Raw genomic sequence first — 17,582 nt, 5'->3', positions numbered from 1 at the left:
AACAGGTGCCGGACGCTTGGGGACCTCCAGTAGAGGGGAGACACTACCGGATACCTGGCGAGTGGGTGTAGGTGAAGAAGAGATACCCTGCCAGACGTTGCAATCCTGCTGGGAGGGACCATATCAAGTGCCACCAACTACTGACTGTGCCATCTGAGTGACAGGATGAGATCGCTGGATCCGCGCATCGCACTTTCACCGACCCACGGCACCAGAGACTGAGTGAACAGAAAGAAGGATGTTGTTACCGTTTCTGTGTCTGATGCTTCCTAAGACCAACAGTGTGCTTGTTAGGCCTGAGGAGCATTACTGGGGATAAGGTATCAATACATTCCAGGTGTTGGCATATCTATTCAGCCAAAAAATTATAATCGGAGTTGGGTCAATATTGCTGTTCCAAGATCCTGACGATAGATCTCCACACGGCTGAGGTCTGCGTTTGGGTCCTGGGGTAGGACTTTATGTATTTGTAGGATTAGGATTGTTTTATGTGTATAATTGTAACTATCACTTGTACAAAAAGATCAATAACATCTTGTTGTAACCGTGGAACGCACAATGTCATGGTAATGCATGCCTGTACATCTAAAAAGGAAAGATCTGCCCTGATATTGTATGTGTAAAAATAGGCAGTCCTGACGTATGCCATATTTTATAAGGGGGGAATGAAGTAAGAGACAAGATGTTAAAAGGGTTAATAACTTAAGTCAGTTCTGCCTGAAAATTAGACCCCTGGGGGCATAATCTTAAACTGACCATTTGGCCAGGGCCTCTTAACTGGCCAAATACCATGACCCCCCCCCCCCTTACCATAATATCGAATGACGTCTGAAGCAGCAAGCAAGGACTATATAACCTAAAAGTTTGTACCGGCACATCGAACAATACTTCGGTTTTGTTGTTTCTTGCGGGAAACAAGACTTCGGCTTTATTGTTCCTTGCATGCAATAAACTCATCTGTTTTACTTCATCTCGGGAACAAGAACCTTATTCTTTCTGTTACAACAGGGGTAACACTCCAAGGTGCCTTACAGTTGTAGGAAGTGATTAGAGACGATTCGTGGCGTGTGCTTGATCCCATATACTGTACGCCCCGGGTTGCAGTGCTAGGATGTAGTACAATACCGCTTCAGCACGTAACAGCGTCATATGCAAGTGCGGGACGTGAGGGTTTCATCTTGCAGACTCTACTTCTCTCCTGTAGAAGTAAAGCAGGGCTTGCTGGGTGAGCTTTTGTTCCGGTAAATTAGGTCACGTGTCATGTTCAATTACTTCTTCTAAACACAACATTTGCTGGTGCTAGCTTTCCCCATGAAAAGAGACATTTCCCTTACAGTACATGACATATCATTTTTTTCTATCAATAAGTATAGAAATAAAACAAAAGAAAAAACGGTGTCCCCAAAGAATGCACAGCTCTGTCGACTTGGGGAGGTGTCAAGGGCATTGAGCTCCTTGGACATGAAAAGTGCCAGATAAAATGCCATTTCTCATCATTTCTCTTGGCGTCAGTTCTGCTATTAAATGGGACGGAGGCAAGGGGCTCAGAGAGCAGGATAAGTGCACACCGAACGCAGATGTGTCCAAGTGTCTGTAAAAGCGCGGTGCTCCGCTGGCGCTGTTCCCTAGTGGCTTAAAGTGCCTGCCTGGTAAGCAGGTGATCCTGGGTCTGAATACCAGTGGTGCCTCTCTCCCTGTCTTGTTGTGCTGAATGTATCATTTCCGACAAACATGTACAGCTTGGTTCAGTTTAATGCAAGAATTCATTTCCTTTCTGGAAGAACTTGTTTTTGAAGAAATCCATACAGCTTGTGAAAGATGAAATCCATTTCTTGGTTGTCAGTGGAAAAATATTGCCGGCTGCAAGAAGCGCAAGTGATTGTTTTCCTTGACCATAAACCTGCAAATGTAGTGAGTATAAAAGGCCCTCAGTTTCTGTGGTGCAATCGGTTAGCGCGTTTGGCTGTTAATCGAACAGTTGTTGGTTCAAGCCCACCCGGGGACGTGTGTCTCAGTTTTTCCAATGTAAACATCATCACCGCTAAAGAAGATGGCGCAGAAGGCTCCACAGCCGAAACGTTGTGCTTCTTTTCTTCTCTTCTCAGCATGGAGTAAACCTTTGCTTGATCCTTTGCAGCCTACGCATGCTGACGCAGCTACCTTTCTCTTAACGCGCCTCAATCATTATTCACCAAAACGATCAGCAGAATATGTCGCCTTTGTGGTGATGTCACTCCTCTGCTTCACAAATGTCCTTAGTGACGGGCCATTTCTTTCGGCCATTTTTCCGGAGCGGTTATTGATTGCTCCATCATTTCCCTCATGCTTTCCATCACTAGATTGAAAAAAAAACCAGAAACAGGCTGACAGGACGACAATCAAATTGCAAAAACTCATCAAAGCACTCGAGTATTTGAATCCACAAGTAGCTACGAGCAACTTTGTCCTGGCTTGCATGAAAGTCGGAAAATGTCAAAAAGAAAAAGATGGTGGCTTTTTCATATTCGTTCTTTTATTTTTAGTTCGTTGGCTCTTCTGTCCATTGTCCTCCTGCCTGGCTCTTGACCTGTGACTGTCTGAATGCACACAGTAGACTTTCAGGCGGGGGATTTGTCCTGAGCCTCTGTGAAAGACCCACCCACCCCCATAAATAACTGTTCTTTCTACGACTGACCAATGCACCACGAGTGCCCCTGTCGGTCTACCAATCACGTACCACAGTATTGCGCGTCATCGTGTGTCACAATTTGCAAGGACGTAGCCAATTACCCGCGGTACGTGTCTGTGCCGCGCACTTTGAATGGCTCCATCTGTATGTCATTTTTAAGCCATTTTTTTGACCACGCACGAATATTCTTTTCTCCATATCTTCGCAATGGAAACTCAGAACGCCTTCAAACCAAATGCATTTTAAAGACCATGACTTATGAAAATTTTCACACTCTCTACATCAAACTATCAGTGAGCCAATTATCTTTTTTTAAACCTCCGATTTTTCAATGATGCATAATTACGCACTAACTGGAACCTGGTGGACCACTCTATACACATGTTCACAATGTGAGAAAGACTGCTCAATACGGTTTTGTGCAAAAAACCTGTATATCACCATAGGAAGCAGAACAGTGCAGTCTCCAATTCCCCAGACTGTAAGCATGGGACCAAAGCTTTGTTTGATTTCTGAAACCCTTTCTTTGTATCCTGTTTTCATTCAGGTAAGGGTCAACTATATACACAATACTGCTGACAGCAGGAAAATTAAAAATATTCTTTACTCAGCAGCATATTAAAAACAGCTCCCATGATGTACCAACCGATTTTTTACACAGAAGGCTGACACAGCTTTGCGTTCTGAATCTCTTTTTCTCGTGCTTTTATTTAATGTGGCACTATGCACTGGGATAGGGGAATGCTGTTCAGAAGACAATAGCATTCAAACCACAGCACCCACAATGCTGCAAGTAAGTGTTTTACACACTAAGCAGGTCCTCTGACCTTTCCAAGCCTTGCTTTGGCTTGTGAAACCTTTTTGTTTTATATTGGCACCATGAGACATGAAATACACTGGGATAGTGGGGTCTTCTTCATGACTCAATTTCTTTTTAAGCACAACACCCACTTTGCTGCAGTTAAGTGTTTCACATACTAGGCCGGTCCTCTGACCTTTCCCAGCTTTGTTTTGGGTTGTGAAACTTTTCTTTATTTTTTAATGATTTTTTGAATATAGCACTACAGGTAATATACTGAAATAAGGGGGTCTTCTTTAAAATGCATCTGGTTTGAAGGCGTTCTGTGTTTCCATTGTGTTGATATGGACAAGAGAATATTAGTGAGTTGTCAAAAAAATGTCATAAAAACGACAAAGTGAAGGCTGTGAAAACAGTCACAATGTACTTTATACACAAAGCAAGTGTTCTCGTAACCCTAGGAGGTTTCGTGAAAACGCTACTGGCATGCCAAAATCGTTATCGAACTTTACCCTGGTGCATGCCGGGAGGAATTCATGCACTACAGATGAAAGGGGGCGGCCACGTACAGTTCACATTGAAGCCACAAGTACTCTTCTCGGATGTTGCACAAACAAATCCTAATGTCCTGAAAGCATTGCAGCATGTTTGTGTCTCTCTTCCTGTAGCTGCAGGACGACTGAAACGAATGGACAATCACAATCTGTGGCGTTTAGCGTGACATAGTCTTGCAGGCATCGTGCTGTCTCACTGCAATACTATACCACTCGAGGAAACAGTCCATCTGGCCATGAAACTCATTTGAACGTCTAGCTACAGTTACTAACAATATCATGATTTATTCACAATATGTGGAATCAGCACGTCCCAGAGACAGCTTCCGATATCGTGAGCATTCTCTGATGGTGTGCTGCATGGCTTCTGGGTGTGTACATTGGTGGTATAGTGGTGAGCAAAGCTGCCTTCCAAGCAGTTGACCCAGGTTTGATTCCCAGCCAACACATTGGTGAATATTTTCAAATGCTGTGATGAACCTAGGAATGCAACTAGCAAAGCCCAACCTTTTGAAAGAGCTAAAGCACTGCAAAACTGAATTGGGGAGAATCTTACTGGGGATTCTGAGCGATGACTGTGTAACCAGGTGGTTATGGAGGGGATATTTGAAATCTGACACTGAAATTGGTAGCTGTCTCTTTAAGACATGCACGTATGAGTGACATCAGCATGCCAGTAATTGTGGGAGTGGACATCGTACAGTTGAGCGTGGTCTGTGGCTACGCATGATGTGAATGCAAAGAGCATGTTAAAATAAGACTGATGTTCTGTGCATCTTGGATTAGGCGAGATCAAAGAGGAAATTGCCACTACCATATTTTTTGCTTTGTCTTTGTTATTATAGTATATATAATAACAAAGAGCTATAGTAGCTCTTTGTGCATCCTGGTGTGTGTATATCTCCAGGTATATCTATGTGAAGCTTTTGAGTTAAAGGTTATACTGCATCCAATCTAAGTTCTGTAACAGAAAATAATACAACCCCTCATTTTTATGATTTCATGCAGATCCAGAATTAAAAAATCCCCATTTAAATTCATTGTAGTACGGTGTGTACTAATTTTGGTACCAGAAATGGGGTATTCTGAGCATTTAGATGAAACTTTGGATGCCGTATAAGGTAAAATAAATAAAAAAATACGGTAGTGGTGAAGAGCTGCACTGCGGGTGTCTGGTCTGCCCAGAGAGGTGGGGGAAGGGACGTCCGGAGCAGGGACCCAGGAGAGGATCGCCAGCAGAACCAGCATTCTGGACTGTTCTAGTGCACGTTGGCAGATACTTTAGTGCTATTTATCACTTTCTGTAGTCAGTCACTGAGTTTGAGTTTGTAGGCATCCTCTCGTGAGGCACCAATAAATGTAGGGGTTTTGTGCATTACAGGGACAATTATTAATTGTAGCAGTAAGTCACAAAATGATTCTTTGATGGCTATTAGAAAAACAACCTTGCGGGATAACACACACACACACACGGATACTATTACACGACAATACATTTATTAAGGCATAAAATGTGTATATAAACATAACAGATCTTATAGCGAGGGTTAGCAGAATACAAAAGGTATATATTCGATCACGAAGAGTTACAAACCAAGAGGGACATACATTCAGTATACCATTCATTTATACCATTTCGTTAATGAGCTTTGATTTCAGCTTCTACACTAGATACTCAAAAGCAAGTACATCACTCATAGGAATTAAACTGATATCAACTGGGGTTGAGGTAACAATTGAATTCTCGAGCTGTAACTCAGAATGTTGAATACTCATCCAATCTGTGTGGATTCAGATCTCCCGCGGACACAAAGAAACAGTGGCAGGCTTGTTGCTGTGTCCAATCAGCATTCTCTGGCCTAGTGTCAGGCAGTGCTGGTTTGGCATGAGGGAAGTGGGAGAGATTCCTGCTGCGACGCTCTGGTAGTAGGCTCTCTGAAGACCGGCTAGTTAGTTCTGGCTTACTAGTGAGAGTTTGTGCACATGAGAAAAGCGACTGCGGGTCCAAGCAGGTCACACTCTTTAGACAGGAAGAAGACCGGTTCGTTCCTGATGTATTGCTAGTTCTGAATCCATACAAGAACGATTCTATAAAACGCTCACCAGATTACATTTTAAGAAGGAACTGCAGCTCAGGTTCAGCCAAGATCTAAACTCGGATGGCAGGATTCAGAGTCCAGAGTGCGGACTGATGGCGCACGGAGGGTCCATATAGATCCCTCAGTGATCTTCCGCGTATTTAAACCGCCAACGTGTGACTACCCTGTCCCCGTGACCTCATTGCTCTGCTCTCGCCTCTGTGCAGCTGAGCCCGACTCATGGTAAAGTGAAAAAAAAAATGCCCTCAACGTGTGATTTTCTCTGGAGCGAGGATAGATGTTACCTTTATATCACTGAACAGAATGTATGAGATGTGGCGGCTAGGTTCAATTTTTTATCCTCTTTAAAAGATTAAGGACTGGGGTGAGCATGATTCAACACCCTAAGAGCCCGATGTGCGAACCAATTAAGCTGCATAGACTTGGTCATTTAACTATTCTCCATTCGCAGGGTTAAGGTTAATGAGAAAACATTGCTGACTTTTTTTTGCCAGCCACGAGCGCAGAGTAGCAAGGTTTGTATTTCATCTTTTGCAAGTTGCATCCATTTAAAAAAAAGTCGTTCAAGACAGGAAATTAATACTTGCATTTAATTAAGTCTAGCTGTAGGAGGTTATCCATAATGACCAGTTCTGTACGAGAAGACAGAAAAACAAAAAGGCACCGCTGGGATTCAGACCCAGGATCTCCTGTTTACGAAGCAGGCGCTTTAACCAACTAAGCCACAGCACCCCTGGAGTGCTGTCCTTTTACAACCACTTGGACACACCGCTCTGAGACATCTGCATTCGGTGCGCGCTCCGCCTGCTCGCTGAGCAAGTTGCCACCTTTACATACAAAAGCAACATCGACACCAAGAGAAAGGATGACAAATGGCTTTTTTCTGGAACTTTTCATGTCCAAGGAGCTCAATGTGCTTTCCGTGTACAACAGGGCCACTGAACTCCACACCGGCCACTGAAGCACAGCAGTGGCTTGGTGGCTTGACATCTCCCAAAGAAAATGTTGAAATCGCATGTGGAACAGAAAAATGACCCTTTGAGTACAAGGGAAAAAAAAAGATCATCTGGAGCACGCCAACACATGTACGGATAGCCCAGTTTTCTCGACGAGGTGGCCAAGTGGTTAAGGCAATGGACTGCTAATCCATTGGGCTTTGCATGCATGGGTTTGAATCCCATCCTTGTCACATTCAGCATCTGACACATGTGCCCATTCAAAGTTGGCCTTGCTTTCTTTTGCTCCGGTACTAGAGCAGTACATTTTCTAGCTGTGGCTGAAGATGGTATAGTAGGCTAACATCGGTATCGAGCAGTGACAGTAACAGTATTTACTGAGAGAGAGAGAGAGAGGCAGCTCAGAAGATGAGCTCCTAATTTCTTTGAGATTTTATTGTTTTCTGTAACTGAACAAATAGTCTAGGAATAAGGCAACATCTAACACAAACTAAAGAAAACCAAAGAAGTAAAGAAATAATTTATCATTGAAAAAAAAACAACAAAGCAAACATCTGAAAATCTGAAGACCAACTATAAGACACAGCTACACCTGAAGATAAAGGACCTGAGGAAAAACTTCAAAGAGAAAAATCTTCAAGAAATTAAGAGGAACAAACAGAAAAAAAGAAACAATTAAAACAAGGAAATAGAATAAGAAGACAAGAAAGAAATAAAAAGTACACCAAAGGAAACAAGAAGGAAAGGGAAAATACAAGCAGCATCAAGAGAAGCCAAGAACTCAGCCATAAGCACGAAAAACAACTGGTAAGCCCTGATCTTTCTTCTCCTTATTTGAAGAGGCCTCTAACATTGAACTGATTTACTAAATAAAAGTAAAAAAAAAGTCTTTAGAAAAAGTTACCTTAAAGTTTAAACTAAACCAAATACCACTTGGGCCCATTAAACTCAAAAGGCCAAAGTTGAAGAACCTGTTCCCAAGCAACAGTGGGGCTGATTGTATTCAAAACGCCCTAGCCAGGCTGTCTTTTTGCTCTTCTCACCTGGGCCGATTGTATTTAAAAGAAGCAAGATGAGTACAGAGCAGAAGACAGCCCCACTGGACCAGCCCTGCCCTCTCAGCACAGTACTCCAATACCCTGAAGACGTGAAAACCGTTAAGACCAGGAAACAGTACAAAGACACATGGATGAAGGAAAATCCAGAGACCCTTATCGCTGACTACTGCCAGGCAGGAGAAAAACACATTAAAACCTGCTCTTCTTTACTGAGCACCCAAATGCCTGGCACACAGCTGTGTGCAAGACATATACAAACACCACGAGAAGGGGCATCAGCAAAGGCAGACAAATCTCCATAGGGGGTGACAGCGAGCTAGAAGACACTGTCCTGACCGTCAACACTTACCACAATGGTACAGTGATGATAAAGGGCAGTGAGGCTGCTCTGGAGCTATTTGAGGAAAAGTTCACCGACCTGAAATCACAGGCTGACCTGGAGAAACCTCCCCCAGAAAAAGGAGAGAGACCCAGTAGCCTGATGCCTACCACACCGGAGAGTTCAGCTCCACCTGACTCTGAGCCCATGAACACAGCCACAGCTACAGAACAGATCATCGAGAGTGTAGCCCTAGGCAACACTGAATCACACCACCCAGACACACGGCCCACACCAACCCCCCTATGACCACAGCACAGCGCGCCTACTGAGAAAGAAACTCTCTGCTCTGGAGCTGGACTTCACTGAGTCCAAGGAACTGATGCTGGGGAGACTCACAGAGGGGCAGACAGCACAACAGCTAAGAGACGAGGTTAACAACCACAGGAACGAATGCAAAACCTCCAACAAACAGCTCAGGGCACAGATGGAAGAGTTGCTGCAGGACAACAGTAAGCTGCAGTCGGAAGTAGCAGAGCTGAGAGAGGAGGTGCAGCTCGCGGAGAGGACAAGCAAGACCCTCAAAGAACAGCTGAGGAAACTCACTACTTCCCACTGCAGCCCCGACTGCAACAGAACAGCCCTGAGGCCCAGAACACACAACACACAACACCCACCCCCAACCCGCAAAGACACACCGACCCCCACACAACCTGACATCCCTACAACCCCCACCACCAACTCCCACTTACCCAGTACCCCCACCATAGCAAACACCATACCCACTGCACCCCCCGGCATCCCAGATCCACTCACAACATCACTGCCCAAAAGCACATCCACCTTGCCAAACACTCAGGGTGACCCACACACACACCCAGCCCCAGAGACGGCCCCACCCAACACCTCCACCTCACACACTGCACCCCCCATGCAGCCCCCCGCCTGGCAGCACACCAGACACCAGAGGCAGATGCACGGAAGTAGCCCTTCTCATTGACTCCAACGGGAAGTACATCGATGAGCACAGGCTCTTCCCAGGACTACAAACAGCAAAGCTCTGGTGTCCGACGACGGAGAAGGCCCTGCAGCTGCTGTCCAGGTCTGTCCTGGGAGCCCCACAGCACATCATCATCCACACCGGCACCAACGATCTGAGGACCTGGAGGGAGCAGGTGGCCCAGTCCATTAGGAGAGTGGCAGAGAGGGCCATACAGGAGTTCCCTCGCGCCCAATTGTCATCTCCACCCTGCTGTCAAGACAGGATGAGCAGCACCACACCATCCAGAGAATCAAAGCTGAGATCTCACAGTGCTGTGCCCTGCTCCCAAACGTCTACCTGGCCCATCACCCCACCCTTGGATCACAGCATCTACATGACCATAAACACCTCAAAAAACAGACCATCGGACTCTTCACAAAAACTCTGAAAGACACTACACTGGGCAGACACCCAAACAACACCCCAAAGAGAAACAGCAGGACTACCAGAGGAACACCCCAAAACCCACACCCCCACCCCAGACCAGCTCAACCCACAAAGAACAGAACCAGCCCCATCCTACAGCCCTCCAACCCAGACCAACGACCGAACGGGACCAGAACCAGCGCCTCACCCCACGCCCCTCAGCCAGACCAGCAGCTGAACCAGGCCAATCCACAAACCCCCACCCAGCACAACAGCAGAGCTGGACCGAGCCCCTCCTGCACAGCTACGCCGCAGCCCTGGCCAGACCAGCAGTCCCGAGCGGTTTGGAGCTGGGAGAAATCTGGCAGCTCCTGAACCTCATCTGCACCCGGCTTATGAGCTAAACTACCACCACCCACAGCGACAAACAATACTGTTTTTGTTGATGATGTAAATGTCCGACACAAATTTGTTACAGTTCCAGAAAGCAAAAACAAACTGCAAAGATAATTCAAACGATAACAATGAGATCTCTAACGATAAGTATATGGAACATTTAGGGTCTGGGCTCATCAGCATTTGGGCTGAAGAACACTGATCCTGACTTTATCAAGAATGTAAAGGAGACAGACATCATGATCCTACAGGAGACATGGTGTCGGGGAGACTTGGCTACCCACTGTCCCCCCGGCTACAAGGAGATCATGGTGCCCTTTGTCAAAAAAAATCACCTGGGGCAGAGACTCTGGGGGGATCATTGTGTGGTACAGAGTGGAGCTCAGTCACTCCATACAATTAGTTAAGAGAGAAGAGTCACAAGTTTGGCTTAAAATCAAAAGAAATACCATATGTACAGAAAATGAGGTTTTTCTGTGTGCTGTCTACATCCCACCCTCAGAATCCCCTTACTACAGTGAGGGAATTCTCCCCAGTCTCCACATGGAGATCGGTCATTTCCAGGGCCAGGGAAACGTGCTGCTCTGTGGTGACCTCAATGCACGAACAGGCACACTGGCAGACTTTACTAACACACAGGGAAACACTCATGTATTCGGACAATCCCCTCTGTACCACACACCAGTCACCTCACACAGGTGCAGCCATGACTCCACGGTCAACAGCACCGGGCGCGAGCTGCTCCAGCTGTCAAGGGCTGTGCCTGTACATCGTCAAAGGCAGCACTAGAGGGGACTCTCTAGGCAGGTTCACCTTCAGCTCAGCTCTGGGCAGCAGTGTGGTGGACTACGCCATCACCGACCTGGACCCCTCCTGTATCAGTGCCTTCACTATCAGGCCACAAACTCCTCTCTCCGACCATAGCCAGATCACACTCTACATGAAGAGAGCACACCAGCACAGAGACACACTGACACAGCCCAGCCAGCTGTACGACCTCAACCAGGCGTACAGATGGGACACAAACAGCCTAGACAGATACCAAACTGTACTGGGCGATGAAGAAATTCACATTCCTAAACACTCCGTATCAAACCAACAAATTAGGCATAAACTTGGCCACACAAAAACTAAATCACCTATTTCACAAACTGGCATCAAAATCTAAACTAAAAACAACTAAATCAAAAAACTACCAAAAAACAAAAGCAAAAGAAAAGTGGTTTGATAGGGAGTGCAAAAACATCAGAAATGCACTATGAAAACTCTCAAATCAAAAACACAGACAACCACACAACACAAAACTACACCTCAGCTACTGTGATACGGTAAAACTTTACAAACACACGCTGAAAAAGAAAAGAAACACACACATAAACAAACAACTTGCAGAAATTGAGAAGTCACTAAATCAGAACTGTTTCTGGGAGAAGTGGAACAATTTAAACAAATCAAAACCAGAAGAATTGGCCATCCAAAATTGAACAATCTGGCAAACATACTTTGAAAATCACTATCAAAGGCTCCCAAATACAAATCAATCAGACCAAAACACCATTTATGAAAAACTCGAAATTTTTGAATTGGCTATCAAAGACAACCAAAACCCCTTAGACTCCCCTATCACTGAGCAGGAGCTACTGGACAAACTCCAGGCCCTCAGACCACGCAAAGCCTGGGGCCAAGATGGAGTCATAAATGAGATGCTGAGACACAGCAGCCCAAAGTTGCAACAAGCCCTGCTCAAACTCCTCAATCTTATCATGACAGCCGGATGTTTCCCCGAGGCCTGGAACCAAGGACTGGTCACGCCCATCTATAAGAGTGGAGATACTCTATCCCAACAACTATCGGGGCATCTGTGTGAACAGTAACCTGGGGAAGGTATTCTGCAGTATCCTAAATAAACGAATAGTGGCCTTCCTTACCGAACACAATGTCCTGAGCAAGACTCAGATTGGCTTCTTACCAGATCACCGCACATCTGATCACATTTACACCCTACACACACTGATAGACAAACACGTCCACCAAAAACACAAAGGAAAATTTTTTGCCTGCTTTGTCGATTTCAAAAAAGCATTTGACTCGATTTGGCATAAAAGATTGTTTTATAAACTACTCCAAAGTGGCATAGGAGGCAATGTGTACGACATAATTGAATCAATGTATTCAGAGAGCAAATGTGCAGTGAAAATTGGAAACAAAAGGACCAAATTCTTCACCCAATGCCGTGGGGTGAGACAGGGCTGCAGCCTGAGCCCAACACTGTTCAATATCTATATCAACGAATTAGCAGGAATGTTGGAAAAGTCTGCAGCTCCTGGTCTTACACTACACGACACAGAAACCATGTTCCTGCTCTATGCAGATGACCTGGTCCTGCTGTCGCCCACAGAACAGGGGCTGCAGCAGAACCAGGCACTGCTAGAGCAGTACTGTCAGACCTGGGCACTGACAGTCAATCTGGACAAGACCAGAGTTATGGTTTTCCAGAAGAAAGCCAGACCTCAGGGAAACAGGCACAAATTCACATTCAACAGCAACACATTGGAGCATACATCCAGCTACACATATCTCGGTCTCACCATCAGCTCATCTGGGAGTTCTGACCTGGCAGTGAAGGCACTGAGGGAGAAGGCACTCAGGGCATTCTACGCAATAAGAAGGAGGCTCTTCAACATCAACCCACCAACAAGAATCTGGCTCCAAATATTTAAAAGTGTAATCCAACCCATTGCCCTATACGGCAGTGAAGTGTGGGCCCCCCTCACAGTCCAGGAGTACACTCAATGGGACAAACACCCCACAGAAACTCTGCACATGGAGATCTGTAGAAACATCTTCCATGTGCAGAGAAAAACACCTAACAATGGATGCAGGGCCGAATTAGGCCAGTACCCACTATTGATAAACATACAAAAAAGATTATTAAAGTATTGGCTACACCTAAAAAACAGTGACCAAAATTCATACCACCACAAAGTCCTGCTGAGCAAAGAGCTGAGCCCAAAACAGAGCCCCCTGGTCCTGAGGCTCACTGACACAAGCCACACCGACACTAACCAGCATCAAGACAGCACTGCTAGAGCACCACAACTCAGACTCAACCACATCACAGACCAAACAGCAATATCTCACACACTGGGACACACACACACAAACACAACATAAACTGCAATGCCACAGAACCCTAAACAGGCAATACACACAAGCCGAATATTTGACCAAGATAAGAAACAACAAAAAGAAACAGACCCTGAGGAAGTAAAGGCTCAGTAACCACAGCCTGGCAATAGAAACTGGGCGACACAGGCAGACCTGGCTGCCCAAAGAGGACAGGCTGTGCTCCCACTGCCAGCGGGGAGAAATAGAGGCAGAGGTGCACTTCCTACTGCACTGTGACAGATACTCTGGGATTAGAGAAACATCCTTCCCTAAATTCGGAAATCTAGTCCCAGAGTTCCCACACCTGCCAGATCACAACGGGTCCCAATCCTACTGGGAGAGGGAGGAGGGAACTCAGTTGAACTGGCAGCCCAGTATGTGATCTCCTGTCACAGCCTGAGGAACAGTGAGCCTGTCTCCCAATAATGCTCAATATGTTTACAGTATATGTAAATATTTTATGACATGTCTCTGTTGTAAATGTCTGTTATATGTCTGTAGATTTTATTTTATGTTTTGTTCTATGTTAATTTTATTATTTTATTTGCTTTGGCAACACTGATTGTACCCATCGGTCATGCTAATAAAGCACCTTGAATTGAATTGAATTGAACAGTATTTACGTGCCACTGCTCCCAAGTGGCTCTGGGTTAAGACCGCTCTTTCACTTACTTGCAACGCAAACGGAGAAAGCAATTTTTGACAGTACCTCGAGAGACTGCGCTAGGTGTTTAGAGATAGACTTTGTCAGTTCCCCCTGGAATGATGGCCTCTCAAATAGTTTGTGATTCCTCTAGACGTTATACAGTACAATCAAAAGCGCAACAAAAGTGTTTTCCGTGGAGCAGGTTTCAGACCCGTAGACCAGTTTTATTTGTACAGCAGGACGCATTCCCAAATACGAATCTCCTGTTTTAGAAATGCTTTGGGCGGCGTGAAATGAAAATAAGAAATCAATTCCAGATGCACATGGAAGCAATCAAGTGTTTCATCCGAACTGTTTCAAAGACTGCTCAAGAGCTTTCCTTTCATAAACGCGCAACGATTAATGATGGGGGTGCACCCTTCAATGCGCCTTACATCTCTAGGTAGTGATTGAGACGATTCGTAGCGTGTGCTCATTTCCATATATGCCCCGTGTTGCAGTGGTAGGATGACGTAAAATACTGCTTCGACACGTAACGGCATTATATTCAACTGCAGGAGCTGAGGTCTTTCGTAAGCGCGTAAATCAAAGGCAATTCCCGCGTCTAACACTAATGTAAATGCTTTTCAAAGTGCAGTGTGGTGCAGCTTGTAAAATCCTTGTCCACATTTCTCATTTGTTGATGTTTTTTCTGTCTGCCAAAGTTGCATTTTGACATCCGGACGGGGAGACTTGATCATTCGAACGTGAAGCTGCCCTTAAACCCTCTGAGGCGTATCTGTCTGCCGGCATGTATTTTGTCAAAGATTTTTTTTTTGAACGGAGAGCGACTTTGAAAAGGTTTCCGCAGCCACCTCGCACTCCATGTTAGATTGTAGTTGGAATGCAGCAGCAGCAGAGCTTGCTGTAGTCGTAGCCGAGTGGCTAAGGCGATAGACTAAAAATCTGTTGGGGACTCCCCGCGCAGTTTTGAATCCTGCCGACTACGGCGTCTGCCGTACGTCACCGTATGACTGCGCGGCAAAGGCAAAGTGCCGCTTCCCCTTTTTCTGGTACTATAAAAACGCTAAATCGCTTGGACCCCCTGCCATGGAAATCAATTCTTCAGATAACAACACGTTTTGTGTTCGCACGACCGGTGTTCTACTTATGCCTTTGAAAACCTAATAAAGCTGAAACAACCGAAACGATAGGTTCTTGTAAAGCACGCCTGTAAAGAACTGTTAACATCAAAGGGTTTCAGTGTATTAACTGAGGAGAAGGCCTGATCGCTAATTGTTGACTTTTTGTTTGGTGTGAGAAACACTCTCACTGCGCATGAAGTGCAACAAATGTAGCCGCAGAAATTGCATAACGCTTTCATTTATGCTATTGCAGACACCAACGTTGCCTAGATAGAAAACCGAAATAGCCATGGGTTTGCTTGCTGGTCTGAAGGATCTCTCTTCGAATCTCTATCATTTGTCAATGGAAGTAAAAGGCGCTGCAATCCGATACATGTTCAGATTCAAACCCGCAGCTGTTCTTCGAGTTTATTTTTTGACTAATTACAACTGAGTGTCGCATGAGCAGTTACATAAACTTATCTGGCATATTTTAACACAAATGCCGTTCTTAAATTAAAACTAACAGTACATTGGCAGGGACATTCAGTTACATACAAACAAGAGACAGACAAGAGAATATTTCTACCTTTCATGTGAACTACAGATGCAGCCATTCAAAGTGCGCGGCACTGACACGTACTGGAGGTAATTGGCTACGGCCTCGTGGATCGTGACGCGCGATGACGCAATATACCGCGGTACGTGATTGGTTGACCGACAGGGGTACCTGTGGTGCGTTGGTCGGTCGTAGAAAGATTTAAATGTCTTTACTGTGCCCGTTTTAGTATTGAATATTTATATGGAATTTTACCACTGAAGGGAAATCTTAGTAGCTGAGCATAAAAAGAATAGGAGCATACTGTAACGCGTGTGAAGGCCATGAACGATATTAATTTTGGAACATAAACATACAGTATATGGCTGGTCTCGGTACTTTAAAGAAAAAATACACACCAGTATTCCATTTCTCCCTAAACATTTTAAGCATCGAAGACTTTAACTAACGTGATACCGGAGGCAACAAGCATACTTTTAGAATTTAATTAAAAGGGAATATACAGATGCAGCCATTCAAAACAAGTGGGGTATGCTGCGGTATAACACGGTGGGCGTGTCACAGTAAACCGCATCATACCGTATGCAAATTAGATTATGTTAATAGTATCCGGAATCACCTTGTAAAACCGCCAGGTGGAGCTAATAAAGGTTAACCTCTCCTGTACAGCATTTGAGCTGTCACCAGAAAACGTCAGTTTCGAATCACTGCTGAGGGACAGTCTTTATTCAATTAAGAATTTAAGTTGTATACTCTTTAGATTTTTAAATTTAAACAGTGTATTACAGCATGTTAATCATAAACATTAAAAAGGTGGTATATTTTATAAAAGCAAGATTGTTCTTTTGGACAAAAGTACACAACCTACCACCTTTATCATAAATATTTTAATTATGCAGGAATATTTTATGCATCAAAGTCTTTACCGAAGATATTACTAATAGTATTAATAATGAATGACCTTGGACAAGCTGTAAGCTCAAAATATTACCCTGGTCCACATTCTTTGTAACCATCTTTGTAAACGAAAATAGTTTATTTTTTCATTGACAAAAAGTAACACCACAGCATTTAGTTGATCCGATCACGCATTCGTTTCCAATCATACAAAGTAATCCTTGAGAATCTCCGATTCACCATGCCTTTCACATGCTCATAAACGATATTAATTTAGGAACATAAACATATTACTGTATGTAAACTGCACTGTATATTGCTGGTCTTGGTAGTTTAAAGAAAAAATACACACCAGTATTCCATTTCTCCCTAAACATTTTAAGCATCAAAGTCTTACATGTTGTTATTTGGGAAACGTTTTTACGTGCTCCTTCTGACCATATTAGGATTATATACTTTGTGAAAAGTGATAGTCTTTTAACCTTTTCTGTGAATTCGTTTGTTATCTAACAAATGCATACTTTTAGAATTTGATTAACAGGGAATATAATATGGAATTGCGTATCTAAACAAATTAATAATGATATAATTATATTCATGTACTGTCTGGCGGAATAAACTGAAGAGGTTAGTTAATGCGACACGGAATTATTAAGAATTATCACCTCTTTTTACACTTGAGAACAAATGAGAACATTCCACTCAGTGGGCGGTGCATTGTTATCTCAATCACCTGCTAATTCGTTTTACACCACTGGACTACAGGAGAATGTGACTGTACTGTATCTGTACAGAATGTGTGTTTCAATCAATACAGTAATTGATTACAATCGCAATCACTAGTTTAATTAAATGCCTTTTTTGATTCACAATCTGAAAATGAAAACCGCGGTAAAGTCACCTTGAATTTAAAAAAACGATTTTGGCACGCCTGTAGCATTTTCACGAAACC

The 17,582-nt window shown here is 44.3% G+C and overlaps 3 non-coding genes across 3 annotated transcripts; 2 read left to right on the top strand and 1 right to left on the bottom strand.

Annotated features, from left to right (window-relative positions):
• Positions 1-6,778: 6,778 nt before the first annotated feature.
• Positions 6,779-6,852, bottom strand: trnat-cgu (transfer RNA threonine (anticodon CGU)). Its single transcript has one exon. It is a non-coding gene; the product is annotated as a tRNA-Thr (tRNA).
• A 375-nt stretch (positions 6,853-7,227) lies between these two features.
• trnas-gcu (transfer RNA serine (anticodon GCU)) lies at positions 7,228-7,309 on the top strand. Its single transcript has one exon. It is a non-coding gene; the product is annotated as a tRNA-Ser (tRNA).
• Positions 7,310-14,977: 7,668 nt separating this feature from the next.
• On the top strand, positions 14,978-15,059 carry trnaf-aaa (transfer RNA phenylalanine (anticodon AAA)). Its single transcript has one exon. It is a non-coding gene; the product is annotated as a tRNA-Phe (tRNA).
• Positions 15,060-17,582: the final 2,523 nt, after the last annotated feature.

This window comes from Atractosteus spatula, assembly GCF_055471065.1.
Source record: "Atractosteus spatula isolate fAtrSpa1 chromosome 26 unlocalized genomic scaffold, fAtrSpa1.hap1 SUPER_26_unloc_1, whole genome shotgun sequence".
In the NCBI taxonomy this organism is placed as follows: domain Eukaryota; kingdom Metazoa; phylum Chordata; class Actinopteri; order Semionotiformes; family Lepisosteidae; genus Atractosteus; species Atractosteus spatula.
This window is presented reverse-complemented; position numbering and strand designations above follow the sequence as displayed.